This window comes from Sebastes fasciatus, chromosome 8, assembly GCF_043250625.1.
Source record: "Sebastes fasciatus isolate fSebFas1 chromosome 8, fSebFas1.pri, whole genome shotgun sequence".
Lineage (NCBI taxonomy): Eukaryota > Metazoa > Chordata > Actinopteri > Perciformes > Sebastidae > Sebastes > Sebastes fasciatus.
This window is the reverse complement of record NC_133802.1, coordinates 267,002-278,191: the sequence shown is the minus strand read 5'-3', so window position 1 is coordinate 278,191 and position 11,190 is coordinate 267,002. Positions and strand designations below refer to the sequence as shown.

The 11,190-nt window shown below is 44.8% G+C and overlaps 1 long non-coding RNA gene across 1 annotated transcript; it reads left to right on the top strand.

Annotated features, from left to right (window-relative positions):
• The first annotated feature begins 6,903 nt into the window (after positions 1-6,903).
• On the top strand, positions 6,904-10,496 carry LOC141772049 (uncharacterized). Its single transcript, XR_012594832.1, has 5 exons — positions 6,904-9,617; positions 9,739-9,803; positions 9,903-10,028; positions 10,221-10,295; positions 10,402-10,496. It is a non-coding gene; the product is annotated as an uncharacterized LOC141772049 (long non-coding RNA).
• Positions 10,497-11,190: the final 694 nt, after the last annotated feature.

Sequence of the window (11,190 nt, the reverse complement as noted above, 5' to 3'; positions counted from 1 at the left end):
AGAGACAAAATTAATCACCTCCTACCGTCAACTGGTACCGATTTATCCTCAAACTTAGGAACCTTAGAAACAGCTGTACAACCTGATATACATTTAGACTGCTTTTCTCCCATCGACCTCCACAAACTGACTTCACTGATCTCTTCATCTAAATCATCTACCTGTCTCCTAGACCCTATTCCAACTAGACTGCTTAAAGAAGTTTTACCTTTAGTTAGCACCTCTTTACTGGATATGATCGATGTGTCTTTACTAACAGGCTATGTACCACAGTCCTTTAAAGTAGCTGTAATTCAACCTCTTCTTAAAAAGCCCACTCTCGATCCAGAGGTCCTAGCCAACTATAGACCTATATCTAACCTTCCCTTTACCTCCAAAATCCTTGAGAAAGCAGTTGCCAGTCAGCTGTGTGACTTTCTACAGAACAATCATTTATTGCAGGATTATCAGTCAGGATTTAGAGTGCACCATAGCACAGAGACAGCACTAGTGAAAATTACAAATGACCTTCTAATGCATGGGTCTCAAACTCGCGGCCCGTGGGCCAATTGCGGGCCGGAAGACGATATTTTGTGGCCCCCACCTTGATATGAAAGTTTAATGTTAGTGCGGCCCGCGAGTTTTATGTGAATGGCACTTTGCCGCGTTGTGTGTGGAAGGTCCCTTTGTTGCGCGAGCCCGAGCTGAACGAACCTACCAATCACAGTGGGGTATATGGCTCCCGGGGGCGGGCAATCGGCCGGGCTTGATGCAAGCAGAGAAACATTTCACAACAACTATGGCGGCGCCCGTGTAACATCGCATAAGCTTGATTAAAGCTTGATTTATACTTCTGCGTTGAATCGACGCCGTAGCCTGACATGCACCTCTCCAGAAATGTAACTACACGTCGCGGCGACGCAGACCGCAACAGCTGTGATTGGTCCAGTCTCTCAGCGATGCTGAGCGGCCAGGACCCCGGACAACCACAGAAAGTTCAACTTCTCTCTGCCTCGATCTTTTCAATGTTTGTTCACACAAATCGACTCAGATATATTTTCTCTTTTCGGCGTTCCAGTAATGTCAGTAAAAGTTCTGTGGTTCAACAGTTATTAGCTCCAACTCCGCTCAGTTTCTGTTTGTAGTACAAGAAGAAGAAGAAGAAGAAGGAAACTCATAGAGACGCCGCCGCCAACTAGCGGTTTGGTGGTGTAATTGCAGAGCAACACAAACACAGCAGGCACAACTTTATTGCGGAGTGACACCAAGTGGAATGAATATATATCTTGTCACACAGCCCCAATCATGTCTTTTTCAAAGCCTGCAGTGAAGAGAAAGGTTGGTGACGAGCACAGACAATTTCAGGAAAAGTGGGAGACGCAATAGAGGCCATGTTCAGAAGAACCGTTCATGTTCTTCAATGTTCCATTCATGTTCAGGACAGTTCATGTTCAGAAGAACCGTTCATGTTCAGAAGAACCCATTCAAGTTAAAGAACTGTTAATAATGACGTTTGAGAAGATTGTTTTTTTTTTAACAAAGCTTTTTTTGTGGAATACCTGATGCGGCCCAGCCTCACCCAGACTCTGCCTCCAGCGGCCCCCAGGTAAATTGAGTTTGAGACCACTGTTCTAATGGCATCGGACAAAGGACTTGTCTCTGTACTTGTCTTGTTAGATCTTAGTGCTGCTTTCGACACCATTGACCATCACATCCTATTACAGAGACTGGAACATTTAATTGGCATTAAAGGAACTGCACTAAGTTGGTTTAAGTCCTATTTATCGGATCGATCTCAGTTTGTACATGTTAACGATGAGTCCTCCATGCACCCCAAAGTTAGTCACGGAGTTCCACAGGGTTCTGTACTTGGACCAATTCTATTTACCTTACATATGCTTCCCTTAGGCAATGTTATTAGAAAACACTCCATAAACTTTCATTGTTATGCAGATGATACCCAATTCTATCTATTGATCAAGCCAGATGAAACAAACCAGTTAACTAAACTTCAAGCATGCCTTAAGGACATAAAAACCTGGATGACCTGCAATTTCCTGATGTTAAACTCAGACAAAACTGAACTTATTGTACTTGGCCCTGAGCACCTCCGAAACAAATTATCTAATGATATAGTTACTCTAGATGGCATTGCCCTGACCTCCAGCACCACCGTAAGGAATCTGGGAGTTATCTTTGATCAGGATATGTCCTTTAACTCCCACATAAAACAAACCTCAAGGACTGCCTTCTTTCATCTACGTAACATTGCAAAGATCAGACACATCCTGTGTCAAAATGATGCAGAAAAATTAGTCCATGCATTTGTTACCTCTAGACTCGATTACTGCAACTCTTTATTATCAGGCTGCTCCAATAAGTCTCTTAAGACTCTCCAGTTGATCCAGAATGCTGCAGCACGTGTACTGACAAGAACTAGAAAAAGAGATCATATTACTCCTGTATTAGCTTCTCTGCACTGGCTCCCTGTAAAATCAAGAATAGAATTTAGAATCGTCCTCCTCACCTACAAAGCGCTAAACGGTCAGGCCCCATCATATCTTAAAGAGCTCATAGTACCCTATTACCCCACTAGAGCACTGCGCTCACAGAACGCAGGGTTACTTGAGGTTCCTAGAGTCTCCAAAAGTAGAATGGGAGCGAGATCCTTCAGCTATCAAGCTCCTCTTCTGTGGAACCAGCTCCCAGTTTCAGTCCGGGAGGCAGACACCTTCTCTACATTTAAGGGTAGGCTAAAGACTTTCCTATTTGATAACGCTTATAGTTAGGGCTGTCTTTGACCAGCCCCTAGTTAAGCTGCTATAGGCCTAGACTGCCGGGGGACTTCCAATGACACACTGAGTTCCTCTCTCCTTCTGTATATATTCATGTCCCATTTATTGTTACTAACTTCATACCTTCCTGGGAGTCCTTGTGCCTCGTTGTCTCGCAGGTAACCATGGAGCGGGGTCACACTTGGAGCGAGGTTATACCTGGAACAGGGGTACACTTGGAGCGGGGTTTCACCTGGATCTGGATGTCACCTGGATTGTGGCTGCATCTGCTGCCGCGTCCGCTGCCTGCTTGACACCAACTGCTACCATCATTAATTAATTTCGTCTGTACGAGGGACCAAGGGGACAAAGTGGCAGCCTGGAGAATTAGACTTCTCGGTCACTGCCAAAGACATCAAGAACTCCCAGCAAGCATGCCGGTGCTGCGGGAACCAACGCACGGGCATCGATCATAGGGACGTCCCACACCAACACACATGGACGTACTGCGGAGAGATGCTGGACAGTGCTGGTGAGCTAGCCAGATGTATGGTGGACTGAGATAGCTGGAAGCTCCGCTTGAAAGCCCATCTGAAGACGAGCCAATGATATCAATTCCGATAGTCGTATTATCACTCTTCTACATCCACTACTATTGGTTTCGTGCTATTAGTCCTACTTGTATTACTTATTACAGCTGCTGGGCTGTTATTGTGGCTGTTTCTCTCTCTCTCTCTCTCTCTCTCTCTCTCTCTCTCTCTCTCTCTCTTTCTCTCTCTCTCTCTCTCTTTCTTTCTCTCTCTCTCTCTCTCTCTCTCTCTCTCCTCCCCCAGCTGGTCTCGGCAGATGGCTGCCCACCCAGAGCCCGGTTCTGCTCCAGGTTTCTTCCCACTAATCGGGGAGTTGTTCCTGGCCACAGCGTGCTTGGTGGATGTTGTTGGGTCTCTAAACTATGGTGTACGGTCTAAGACCTGCTCTATATATAAAGCGTCTTGAGATAACTTCTGTTGTGATTTGAAGCTATACAAATATCGATTGAATTGAATGACATCGCCGTAGCTTCTGCAGATGCTTCAGAGTGAATCATTGTGGGATACATACAACAGTTGTGTCAAAGATGTTTTGAGCAGAAATAATCGATTTAAAGTTTCAGTGATTAAACGCCATAAAGATGAAGGTTGGTACCAGCGAATTCATTTAAAATGCCAGCAGTACTTCGGCTTTTACAATTGTGTGCAAAATGAAGATTCCTATGTTTTTAGTCTGTACTACTTTCATTACATTGCATTGATCTCTTGAATGCCTTTGATACAGTTAACCATCACATTTTATTGGAAAAGTTACATAAATGTGGTTTTCATAATGCTACGTACAAATGGTTAAAAAAGGATGTTTCCAACAGAAGACAGTTTGTTTGTGTTAAGGTTTGTTATTCCAACAAAGACTACTCTGTGGGGTCCCACAGGGGTCCATTCTTGTACCATTATTATTCCTTATTTATATCAATGATTTGTCAAATGTCTTAAATATCCTGTTTCCAATAATGTTTGCTAGTTCTCTCTCGATCTGATTTCAATTCATTGATTGAAGATGCTAATCTTGGTTTAAGTGCCTACGCCACATGGTTCAGATTAAATAAGATATCCTTGAATATCAAAAAATCCAACTACATTATTTTCAGTGGTAAAAAATCGTACTCTAAGGATTTATCTATAATTCAAATTGAGTCTGTTGAAATGCCTCGTGTCATCTATAAAATTCCTGAATTATTGTTGATGAGCACTTGAGTTGGAGAGAACAGATTGACTGTGTTAGTAGAAAAATAAATCAATCTATTGGTATAATAAGAAGAGTTAGTCCTCTTGTCACCACAAACTGTCTCCTTACTCTTTATTGTAGTCTAATTTATCCTTATCTTTCATATTGTAATATAGTTTGGGCGAGTACTTTTCCTACAAACCTTCATAAAATTTGAGTTCTCCAAAAATGTTTTGTGAGGATCAGAGTCACACATGTCCTCTGCTCCTCTATTTCACAAACTCCACATTCTTACTATTTATGATATCAATATTTCTCAAATATGTGTTTTTATTTATAAGATACTTTCTGGTGGAAATATTCCTGAGTAGTTCAAGACCTATTTTAAAACAAATTCTCAGGTCCATTCTTACTCAACCCGTCAATCTTTAGATCTTCATCCTTCTGAATGTCTCACTAGTAGAGGTCAACTTTTCACCATCTTGTCCATGTATCTGTTTTTTTAATCTTTTTTATTTATTTATTTTTTTTTTTCCCACTCACAGTGTTATGTTTGGTTACGATTGCCCAGAAGTCTTTAAAGATATTTAAATCAACATCCCCATCACAAACACTAACCATACACTTCCACGCACACACACACACACACACACACACACACACACACACACACACACACACACACACACTTGTCTTTTGTAAAATATATTTATTGTTATTGTTGTCATTATATATATCTTGTTCTAATGTTTGTTATCACTATTATGTAGTCATATTATTTCTTTATATTAATCTTGTCTCTAGGTAGAGGTTTCAGATAAGCCCAGTGTTTTTTTTGCCTCTTCCTGCACTGTCCATTATTCATTTATGTTTTTGTTATGTTGTGTAGTCTTAAATTGTGCAAAATAAAAAAACAATAAAACAATTGAAAATGCATTTTACTGGACACCAGTTGTAGATAAATTGCTTTGTTATGCTTTGAACAAAACACATTTTTATAAGACAGTCAGAAACTGCCCAAACTTGAGTTATCTTTGAGCACTGAGGCTTATTAACAGGCATCCAAAAAAGTGGGGAAAAGTTTGGACAGCTGTGTGTTTAAGGGGTACTCCAGCAATTTAGTATTGCACTTGCACAAAGTTGGGGACCAAGAGAGGCTGTGATACCCCGACCCAGAGTTCCTAGTATGGATCAAACTCCAAAAACGCTGGATCAGAAACTTTACATAACACAATTTCTGTCTTTTATCAGATCTTTCCTGTAGGGTAAATGCCCACATCGTTCAGACTCCACACCCCCAGTTTGTAATGCAGGCTTTCTTTTCAAAATTTGCAGTCTCCAAGGCCAAACCAAGATTACACAAGTGATGTCATTTGAGTAGTTTTCTCCTCTCAAGACTCAGACTTGACAAAGCTCCTCGAGAACCACAGAAAATGATAAATAACTGCTGTCACCTGCTGAATAGCGCTCCTCATAACTGTTAAAGCTGCAGTGGGTAGAATTGGAGCAAATATGATGTTATTTTTATAAAAAGGTCACTATATCCTGTGGGCTCACCACCTGCGGGAAGAACCGCTGGGGTCGGGTGCGCTGCCACACGGGTGGCAGTGAAGGCCAGGGACCTCGACGGACCGGACCCGGGCGGCAGAGGCTAGCTCTGGGGACGTGGAACGTCACCTCTCTGTGGGGGAAGGAGCCGGAGCTTGTGCGTGAGGTGGAGCGTTATCAGTTAGATCTGGTAGGGCTTACCTCTACGCACAGCCTTGGTTCTGGAACCGTACTCCTGGATAGGGGTTGGACTCTATTCTTCTCTGGAGTTGCCCATGGTGTGAGGCGCCGGCGGGTGTGGGGATACTCACAAATCCCCGGCTGAGTGTCGCTACGTTGGAGTTTACCCCGGTGGACGAGAGGGTCGCCTCTCTACGCCTTCGGGTAATGGGTGGGAAAACTCTGACTGTTGTTTGTGCGTATGCACCGAACAGCAGTTCGGAGTATTCGGCTTTCTTGGAGACCCTGAATGGAGTCCTGTATGGGGCTCCAGTAGGGGACTCGATAGTTCTGCTGGGAGACTTCAACGCGCACGTGGGCAACGATGGAGACACCTGGAGTGGCGTGATTGGGAGGAACGGCCTCCCTGATCTAAACCCGAGTGGTCGTTTGTTATTGGACTTCTGTGCTAGTCATGGACTGTCCATAACGAACACCATGTTCGAACATAAGGATGCTCATAAGTGTACGTGGTACCAGAGCACCCTAGGCCGAAGGTCGATGATCGATTGTGTAATCGTATCGTCTGATCTGAGGCCGCATGTTTTGGACACTCGGGTGAAGAGAGTGGCGGAGCTGTCAACTGATCACCATCTGGTGGTGAGTTGGATCAGAGGGTGGGGGAAGACTCTGGACAGACCTGGTAAGCCCAAACGGGTAGTGCGGGTGAACTGGGAACGTCTGGAGGAGGCCCCTGTCCGAGAGATCTTCAACTCACACCTCCGGCGGAGCTTTTCTGGCATCTCTGTGGAGGTTGGGGGCATTGAACCCGAGTGGGAGATGTTCAAAGCTTCCAATGCTGAAGCTGCGGTGGTGAGCTGTGGTCGTAAGGTCTTAGGTGCCTCAAGGGGCGGCAACCCTCGAACACCATGGTGGACACCGGTGGTCAGGGAAGCCGTCCGACTGAAGGAGGCCTTCCGGGATATGTTATCTCGGTAGACTCCGGAGGCAGTTGCAAGGTACCGACAGGCCCAAAGAGCAGCAGCCATGGCCGTAGCGGAGGCAAAGCAGCGGGTGTGGGAGGAGTTCGGAGCAGCCATGGAGAAGGACTTTCGGTCGGCACCAAAGTGCTTCTGGAAAACCGTCCGGCACCTAAGGAGGGGGAAACGGGGAACCATCCAAGCTGTGTACAGTAAGGATGGGACACTGTTGACCTCAACTGAGGAGGTAATCGGGCGGTGGAAGGAGCACGTTGAGGAACTCCTCACCATCCTCTATTGTAGAGGCAGAGCTGGAAGCTGATGGGGGATCATCATCAATTTCCCTGGTGGAAGTCACTGAGGTAGTCAAACAACTCCACAGTGGCAAAGCCCCAGGGATTGATGAGATCCGTCCAGAAATGCTCAAGGCTCTGGGTGTGGAGGGGCTGTTTTGGATGACACGTCTCTTCAACATTGCGTGGAAGTCGGTGACAGTGCCTAAGGAGTAGCAGACCGGGGTGGTGGTTCCCCTGTTCAAAAAGGGGGACCAGAGAGTGTGTGCCAATTACAGGAGTATCACACTACTCAGCCTCCCTGGTAAAGTCTACTCCAAGGTGCTGGAAAGGAGGGTTCGGCCGAGGAACAATGCGGATTCCGTCCTGGCCGTGGAACAACGGACCAGCTCTTCACTCGCGCAAGGATCCTGGGAGTATGCCTATTCAGTCTACATGTGTTTTGTGGACTTGGAGAAGGCGTATGACCGGGTCGCCCGGGAGATACTGTGGGGGGTGCTGCGGGAGTATGGGGTGAGGGGGTCACTTCTCAGGGCCATCCAATCCCTGTACGCCCAAAGCGAGAGCTGTGTTCGGGTTCTCGGCAATAAGTCAGACTCGTTTCCGGTGGGGGTTGGCCTCTGCCAGGGCTGCGCTTTGTCACCAATCCTGTTTGTGATATTCATGGACAGGATATCGAGGCATAGTCGGGGGGAGGTGGGTTTGCAGTTCAGTGTGCCGAGGATCTCATCGCTGCTTTTTGCAGATGATGTGGTCTTGTTGGCATCATCGGCCTGCGACCTCCAGCACTCACTGGATCGGTTCGCAGTCGAGTGTGAAGCGGCCGGGATTAGGATCAGTACCTCTAAATCTGAGGCCATGGTTCTCAGCAGGAAACCGATGGATTGCCTACTCCGGGTAGGGAATGAGTCCTTACCCCAAGTGAAGGAGTTAAAGTACCTCGGGGTCTTGTTCGCGAGTGAGGGGACTATGGAACGTGAGATCGGAGCAGCGGGGGCAGTATCCGCACCGTTGTGACGGAAAGAGAGCTGAGTCGGAAGGCAAAGCTCTCGATCTACCGGTCAATCTTCGTTCCTACTCTCACCTATGGTCATGAGGGCTAGGTCATGACCAAAAGAACTAGATCGCGGGTACAAGCGGCCGAAATGGGTTTCCTCAGGAGGGTGGCTGGCGTCTCCCTTCCGTGGGAAGCTCAGTCATCCGTGAGGGACTTGGAGTATAGCCGCTGCTCCTCCAGCCGGAGCAAACTTTCTCATTTTACAGCTAAATAGTACACTACAAGATGTTTCTGAACACATTTTACATGAGAAATAGGCATTACAGTAACAGAAAATGTATTCATATTTGATCAGCGCTGCCTGGTTTGACCGCTTGATCGGAGTTCGTGAGTGATTGACAGCTACCTCCGTTGAATGAACAGCCAATAAGAACACTCTCTCTCTCTGAAATAACCTGTGATTGGCCAAAGTCTCCCGTTATGGGCTAGATTTTCTAAAGCCTGAAAACAGAGCCATGAGGAGAAGTCTAGTTTTCTCTCAGAACACTTCAATGACAATATGCTGAAAGGTTATTATGGAATTATTTGCCCAATGATGCCAAAAACGTTCTGCCTACCCTCGCTTTAAATTCACTTTGACATGTAAAATTGGTGGAGTGACCCTCAGAACACAGATGGAAAGAGCAACAGAAAAGTCAAGAATTAGGTAATTTACAGTTGGTTCAATTTATGTGTTCCCTTACGCCTACATCTTACTTTTCACATTTTATTTTTTAAACACCAAATTTACAATTATATTGCTTCTGGTTTGTCAAAAATACTTTGTGTGTTCAAAACTTTTGAATGTTTAAGAGCAGCTGAGCCCAGTGTCCAGTCATAGCTAACATTAAGTAATCTTTTTGGTTAGGATGACTGGAAACTATTGACCTGGAACTTATGTTATAAGTATCTGTAGAAAACTATGGATGCTACTTTAATTTCAAGTTTTTGTATGTCTTTTCCCAAATAAAACTTACTTAAAAAGTGATCTTTGTGTCCACAGAGTGTTTTCATCCTCGTCGTCAAAGCCTGGGCAGGTTCTAGCCCTGGGCAGGTTCTACCCTACTGTATTAGTGGCAGAAAACACTCGGTAATTATATCGCTATTGCAGGGTGAGTAAAACCAAAGAAAACTGTTATAATCTACTTCTCTTTATACAAGATTTACATCAGCACAGTACCTAAATGTACATGATATTTCTAATCGTACAGACAAGACAACTCAGTGAAAATATTTGATCGACATGGACACATTGGACTGAACTCAACCTACCGGGGTAAGGGTGAGCACATCACTTTTGGCTCCAATTTTCTGTTCAAAAGTATTTTACAGTAAGATCCTTTCCACTTTCTCTTCTTCCTCCCACTCCCCTCAGGCGCTGTGTGGGGATGGACTGGGATAAAGATGGAGACATTTTGGCAGTGATTGCTGAAAAATCCAGCTTCATCTACCTCTGGGATGCCAGCGTCAATAAATCATCCCAGATAGACAGCAGCATGAGGTATGACAATCATGCATCATATTACCAAAGAGTTGGCTTAATTCTCTGGAAATCCAATGCCAGTGTCAGCACATTCATAATTCCAGACTATATCACTCAAACAGAGCAACTGTCATTTTTATGTAGACAACGGTAGCTGTAAAATTATTATTAATCGCTCCCAATACTTCCTGCTATCATTTGTTTCAACAGAGATCAGATGTCCTTCATCTTGTGGTCAAAGACGGGCCCGTTGTTAGCAGACAACACGCAAGATCCCTGTACTAGGTAATACACACACAACACAAATACACAGATACTTTATAGTTTTGTTCATTTTTAGTCAAGTCTGTTATGTAGATGGTCTTTCCCTGTCTCCCACCACACATGCCAGGTAAACACACCAAGAAGATCACCTATGGGTGCTGGAGCGCTCAGAACCTACCGGCTGTGGGAAGTGATGACAACACTGAGCATCAGCAATCATGACAGGTAACCACACATTCATATGAATGCAGTAACACACAGGCAGCACAAATTTGACATCAGATTATGGCCATTTCACTGTTGGCATCATCCAGGTGAACTTAAATAAGTACAGCACCCACATATGCTCAGGTTTCTAGGTCACTCATATTATGAGCAACCAATAGAACAGGTCATCTTACAGTGGACATACTGTATGTGAAAGAGAAGTACAAGGCAAACTAATTTAAGCTGACATATCTTTGAAAAATGACAGAACAGCACAGTATCACTAAGTAGAGGAAGATGAATGAGAGAAAGAAAAAGGAGATAGAAAAGAGAATATAGTTTATCGTTCTGTTCTTTTTACAGACAACCCTTCACGGTTAGCCTGCTGAGATGAACTTTTCAGTGATGAAGACGGATGAAAGGTCCGGGCAAGGACAGAACACTGTAAGTTTGTGTGTTTTTAGTGTCTTGAGTTGAAGTTTCACCTGTTTACTTTTTTCATACCGGGACAAAATATTCACCATTGGCTATGTACCTCCATGAAGACCTGTTAAACTGTCCAAATTGGAAGCTGCAGGGTGCCGTCCTGCTTCAAAGCCTCCACCATCATCCCGGTCCCCAAGAAGCCAAAGATCACAGGTCTTCAGGATTACAGACCCGTCACCCTGACCTCTGTGATTATGAAGACCTTTGAACGCCTTGTGCTCCA